Source organism: Triticum dicoccoides, chromosome 7B (assembly GCF_002162155.2).
Source record: "Triticum dicoccoides isolate Atlit2015 ecotype Zavitan chromosome 7B, WEW_v2.0, whole genome shotgun sequence".
In the NCBI taxonomy this organism is placed as follows: domain Eukaryota; kingdom Viridiplantae; phylum Streptophyta; class Magnoliopsida; order Poales; family Poaceae; genus Triticum; species Triticum dicoccoides.
The window spans coordinates 470903929-470910679 of NC_041393.1; the positions used below are offsets into that span (position 1 = coordinate 470903929).

The 6751-nt window shown below is 42.5% G+C and overlaps 1 long non-coding RNA gene across 9 annotated transcripts; it reads right to left on the reverse strand.

Annotated features, from left to right (window-relative positions):
• Positions 1-1033: 1033 nt before the first annotated feature.
• On the reverse strand, positions 1034-6284 carry LOC119340995. Of its 9 annotated transcripts, none has more exons than XR_005164802.1 (5): positions 5846-6284; positions 4294-5622; positions 3040-3565; positions 2456-2663; positions 1034-1287 (listed from the first exon to the last, which is right to left on the reverse strand). It is a non-coding gene; the product is annotated as an uncharacterized LOC119340995 (long non-coding RNA). The 9 variants fall into 9 exon arrangements; XR_005164806.1 differs by lacking the exon at positions 1034-1287 and having other exon boundaries at positions 1544-2663; positions 3040-3195; positions 3349-3565; XR_005164804.1 differs by lacking the exon at positions 1034-1287 and having other exon boundaries at positions 1544-2663; positions 3040-3213; positions 3349-3565.
• Between the last annotated feature and the right edge of the window lie 467 nt (positions 6285-6751).

A 6751-nucleotide genomic window follows, 5' to 3' on the forward strand; every position in this document is an offset into this window, starting at 1 on the left:
TAAAACAAACTTCTGTACTTGCATACAACCCTTTTTGAACTTGGACGGCACCTAGTCCTCAACTTGGACGATGACCAATGCTCAACTCAAACGGAGGAGGTTGTGGTTGCTTTTTTAACCATGAATGCTTCAAAAGACACTAGGAATTGCTTCAAAACTGCTTTATACTTTTTAACGTGAGGGTTCTCTCAGCTGGGCCAAGAAGCAATGCATAAGTCATATTTTTATTCTACAAGAACAAAATACATCATATTGTTCTCTAACACTCACATAATACACATAGAACACACACACTTAAGTTCAAAGAGCCATCCTGTTTATGTTCAGAGAATAAATGCATTTTAGCTCAAAGAACAAATGTGTTTAGGTTCAGAGAACAAAACAATCTTTAGTGTGATTTTCTACATATGGATAATCGCAGAAGCAACATAGTTGGACTGAAGCTCTAAATTTTTTTAGAAACTGCAATTGGAAAGGTGAGCATCAAGTGGTAATTAAGGAAGGCTAACAAAAACGAAAGTAGCATTTTTTACATGACGGGTAGTGGTAGGTATTGGTTCATTGCTTTTGCCATCAAGTATGGTGTCAACAAGGATGCGGTAGCTCTCGTCCTGGATGGGCGCCCAGTCATCATCGAAGAGCTTGAGGAGGAGCTTCAGGACTGGCCAAACATGCTAATTGGAGAAGCCAAGAGGCTTCATCACCTCCAGCTCCTTTCTAGTAGCATTAGCATTGTTGGAAACCATGGACTTTAATAAAATGGTCCAGGGATCACTCCCAGTCAATCCCATTTGCTACTTGTGCTACAGAGAACATGAATATAAAGCAGATGGTGACTCATCGATTTTTCTTGATGATATATCTAAACTTACAGAATTTTGAAACTTGCACTGACGATATTAGGGTGATATATCTAAACTTTACTGAATTTTGAAGAAACTCGCTGCAAATCATTAATTATTTAGGTGATATATCTAAAGTTACAGAATTTTGAAACTTGCACTGACGATTTTTCTACACACGCACCAACTATTCTGTGATTTTTCATGGACTAAAGATAGAATACGCACCAAACTAATATTAAGTCTGGTACAGAAATTCTCTATTCTTGAACTGACAATATTTCTTCTATGTGGAATACACAAGATCTCCTCAATTGGCCACGATGCAGGCATCGCCGCACGCAATACTGGGTGCACCGAAGAACTTGTACTGTTGGATTTGTCGAGAGAGGACTGAGGGAACACGCCAGCGTTAGGGTGGCGGATGCAAGTATTGGAGTTCAGCCTAAAATCACAAGAGAATGGATCAAAATGAATTCAGATTGATTTCTAATCATTTATCAAGCTATAAAAGTTAGAACTGATGTTACACAAACCGAGGCATTTTTTATATGAACAGCTCACGTAATATGTATAGTACCACTATTTTTTTCATTCTCTTGAAGAAATAACCATAGACTAACGAGAGAATGTATTACTCGACAGTAGGCATTTTCTTCTCAGAACCACTTTGGTTTTCTTTTCTTTTTCTTCACTTTTTGCTCTGCTTGGTTTTTTCTTTGCTTTATGAAGTGCCCCATCAGAAAAGTTGAACTTTAGATTTTACCAATCTCCACATCTACTGAAACAAGGGAGCTCCTTTTGAAACATGTACAATGAACTGAGAAGGCATATACAAGGTCAACTGAAAAACCATTTACAAGGTGAACCGGAAAAGCTTCTGAGAAAATAAAGTGAACCAACCTTTTGTTGTTTTTCTAGTTACTAAACTACTCCCTCTGTCCCATAATGTAAGACGTTTTTGCAGTTCAATTTGAACTCCAAAAACGTCTTGTATTATGGGACGGAGGGAGTACTTATTACCATAACAGCGGCTGAACTGATGCTGCATATGTATATAGGAAGGTTACTGGTACCAAAAAAATAGGACAGTAAACAACATTATAAATTGAATTCCTGAATGTTATATGAAGATGAGGCAATTGTACTTTGGCATTAGATGTACTGAATAGCACACATAATATGGACTGAAAAAATTGAACTAGCACAACTATTCTGCTTTGTGAAGATGGTGGCTTCAATTCTACATGGACTGATGTCCGTGCTCCACTTGGACGGGTGCGAATAACCATGGTGGACGAGCTCGTGGCCGAGGGTAGCCAAGGCGACCACCGGAGACTGTAGGTGGTCGTGCTTGTTCTCGGCAGCGAACTTACATGAGGTGGTGGTGATGGCCGAGGAAGTCAGAAATCAGCGCTGAACTAAAAAAATAAGAATTATACTAACTAAAAATTAGAATTTGAACTTAGCGTGTCACTGAAGATGAACTTGTGCATCTGTTTTTTGCTCCCGCACCAGTGTAACAAATTCAAGATGACATGAATTTTGTGTGCATATAATAAGATGAATGAGTGAGAGAAGAAAGAGAGCAATAAAAGGATATTTTTTTTCACCTTGAGATGATATCTCTTCTTGAGGTCTTGATGAAAAGTGACGGTGTAGGTACCACATAACCACCAACTAAACACCAGACCTTAACAAACGATGATCTCTCCTTCCAGAGTCTGAACTTACTAGCTTTTCATAATCTGAAGAGGTGTAAACCTTTATTGGCAAACTGCTGCAAAATCCCCAAATGCCATATAATATAAAATCCCCAAACTGCAGCAACATTCAGTTCAAGATAAGTTATCAATTCAGCTCTTAATAAGCAAGAGAAACAGTAAAGAAAGGTTGCATTTGCATCGTCGGGCCATTCTTTAGGCACACTAAAATAAACATGCCGCTCATGTTAAGTATTCTTTCCAATAAAATTTCTAGAGTATCTTTGTTTAAACGTACTATGGGGCGAACTTTTTCATTGTGTAGTTTTTGAACTCCTATGGTAGTAATACATGAACTCCGTGAGGACACGAATTCTTATATTAGCACCTAAAGTACAGATCACACATGAAAATTGCTCTAAGTGGAGAAATGATCACACACGAAAAATGATAATTGCAGGAAAACTTTTATTTGAAAAAAGCTCTCTGAATACCTTATTGAACTAGCTGTTTTGAACTTGCAAACGTTCATTTCTGCACTTATCCAAAATGTTTGAAAGGAGCAGGTTGTCTGACATTATTTTGAACACACCTTTTCATCTCCATTGTATGGTATCCTCTCATAGGTATTTGCACAAACAGGTGGTGTGCTATGAAGAACAATGGTACTGTGAGCGAGTGAAATCAGAACTGAAACTCGTTACAAATTCTTGACAAAAAGGAGCAGCAGATAACCATTAGTCCATTACTCACAACAAACAAAACTCACCCCGTACATAGTAATTTCATAAATCTGCACGCACCTTGGGGATTCCACTAGACCTAGACACTGAATCAACTATGACAGATTGCTCTGAACCTTGCGAATTGTGCTCCCTTTTCTTGGCATGAGTGGTCGGAGCAGTAGCAGAATTTGGTGCCTGCATATATTTTGGACTGATGATCTTTCAGTCATTGCACTGTTGTTGATATATAATCGAACCAAAATATAACCGCTACCAAGTCTGCACCACCAAGTACCTGCATGAGTTCAGTTTTTTAGACCATAGTTCAAGGCAGTAAGGTTGCAAGTTCAAACAGTCAATGGACCAAAAATTGTTTAAACACCAATGTTGGATACGCATCAGTTTAGAATTAGCCAAAACACAAGTTCAGTATCAACATGACACAAGTTCAGCTATAGTTAACTTGAAATGAACGGAAAGAACAGAAGACCACACCATGTAATTTAGACATTTGGTATAGTCTGAACTCTAACCAGAACTTACTAGAAGAGGGATTATTTTTTCAGCTAGTAGTTCGCAAGCAATTTCAGAACACCATACATTTTTTAGCTAGTGAAACATGCGATGAAGAACTGAACTCAATAAACAAGATTTTTGGAGATGGAAGAAGGCGTCGCACGTCGGGTGAACCTGCTACCCCTACTCCTGCGGACTGACGGCTCCGGTGAGTGGAGCTGATGGAGGCGGGGTTCACGAGCAGTGGCTGGGCGCGCCGGGATTTGGCTGCTGCAGGTGATCCACGCTGGGGCTCGTGGTGGAGAAGACCACACCAAACTTTTTCAATGAACTTCTAGGTTTTTGTGTTTGAACTTGCAAACTTTCCAAATAAGTACTTATCTCACTTGTCTTTTTACTCACAATGGGATCAGAAGTGCACACATAGAAGCATTAACACAAGTATCAGATGTGGAAAACAACAAAATTTAAAGCTAAACAAATAAATGTGCAAACAGAAAAACCTACAACTGACGGGCATGATCTCCTCAATGGGCCATGATGCAGGCATCGCCGCCGGCAATACTTGGCGCGCCGGAGAACCTGTACTGTTGGATTTGTCGAGAGAGGACTGAGGGAACATCTCCCTGCAGTTTAATGTGACAATGTAGTTCATCTGCTCAAGAGGAAACCAATAACCACTGAAAAAACACTGAATAAACATGGTAAGTATATTTCGAACTTATGTATTTTTTTCTAGTTACCGAGCACATTATGAGTGCAGAATTGTCACAAGCATAAGAACTGATACAAAGAGAGCACATATCATATTTCAGGATTTTCTCAATTTGGACAGTCATCAAGTTATATATACATGGTTTCATCATCTTGTTAGCATGTCCTGCCTTATTGTTATGACAAAATGGCCCAAGAATTATTTGAGCTACACCTATTGACTCCAAAAGGTATTGCTAAGCTTAAGCTAGCTAGCACATTCATATTCATATAATAAAGAAGCAACCATAAAGAAACAAGAACAACACATTTTGACACTAACCATTAGGCTATAAATATAGTCTGTGAGCAGGGAATTTTATATAATATTTCTTTATGTACTGATGGTGAAATGCATAGTGAACTTTGTCGTACTTTTTACAAATTTTTCTTTTGTTTTATTATACTTATTTATTGTTCATCTCCAAACAACTACTCTGAACTCTGAACTTTTTTGGAGCTCTAAATTGGGTGGGGAAACAGCAAACTTTGTTGTCATTCATTGATTTGCAAAAATACTCCTTTCTTTCATTTTCCCACGCAATAACACAAGCACCACAATGGTAAGACCAAAGCTACAGAACAATAACTTTTCTTCATCTAGCTACTACATTGAGCATGCAATGTGAACTTGTGATAAGCTAGCACAAAATCATGTAGACAAGAAACAGAATTGTTGAGATTTTTCATGTACAGGCATACAGGCAATCTTAAAAAGCACGGCGGTCTACGTACGGCATCAGGCCAGGTGCTGGTCGGAAGTGGCATTTCACTCAGCAGGGTGCAGGCAACCTCTTGGCCCTCATGGCCGAGGGATAGAGATGACAATATCAATCCCCGTGGTGCCCTGGGAGCTCACCCAGTGGAGGAGCGTGAGCATCCACATCCAAGTGGCCGTAGAGCTTAACTTCCCTTTACCAGGAGATGGAGAGCATGAAGCCTATGCCTCGTTTTCTTCTCGCTGTTTATAAGAAAAGATGCGACGAGGAAGACAAAGGCCATGGAACGCTGCTGACTCCACCACTGTCGCCTCCCTGTATCCTCATTGCGCGGGCAACCATTGGGGAGCGAGCATTGCTGCCGCTTGAACCACCAGGAGGAATCAAAGTGAGATTTGAACGCATCAATGCACACATGTAGTACTACACAACAATATGCATATGTACTGTACATAACAATAAATTAGCCAAAAAACAATTTTATGAACACGACCTGACAAGAACAGAGATGAACTGACACATACACACGAACTGATTACAAATTTGCACACGATTTAAGTGTAATTTGTGGGAGATGAGTGGCTGACCTGCGGATCCCATCGGCGAACTGACGAACTATCAAACTGACGGACTGTTATGCTCCACACGAACTGACGTGTTCCTGCAGCAGAGGAGTGTAGTGGAGGGGTCACGGACGGCGCGAGGATGGGGGCACCAGCGGCGATGGAGTGCGAGCTCGGCGCGGTGGGAGGGACGGCGGTGCGCGAGCTTGGCTCCGTGGGAGGGACGCCCGCGTTCTGGGGCTAGTGGGGGCGGCGCGAGAGAGGAGACGGGGTTCAGGGGCGGCGCGTCGCCGGAGATGGGAGGCAGGGCCGTGGCGCATCGCCGAAGGTGGGAGGCAGGGCCGTGGCGCCTCGTCAGAGGTGGGAGCTGGGGGGCGTGGCCCGGCGTCGGAGGTGGGAGAAGGGGGCGTGGTGGGTCGCCGGAGGTGGAGGCCAGGGGGCGCGGCGGGTCGCAGGAGGTGGGAGGCGGGGGGCGCGGCGGGTCGCAGGAGGCGGGAGGCGGGGGGCGCGGAGGGTCGCCGGAGGTGGGAGGCAGGGGGCATGGCGGGTCGCCGGAGGTGGGGGTCGTGGGTGCGTAGGCTTATTTTCTCTCTCTCAATTCAGAAAATCAACATTGCTCCCTTATAGGCTGGATAGTAACAGAATAATATTCTGTTACCGGTAACAGAATAGTCCAGCCCTATAATGCGGGGGTGTTCGAGAAAGAATATGCATAGTCACACTTGATCCAACATCTTGGTCCATTAAAGAGGTGATCGCACATCGAACTAGGCAACCGGACTATATAGCTGTAACACTTTCGCTTAGCCATGGGAGTCTAATGGTGGGGCTACTATGTAGTCCCTGGTACTTTCGCTTGCATCCGAATATAGGCGCATGTGTACATGACCGGAAAACGGTCCTTCGTTAATGCGGAGGGATCCTAAAGAT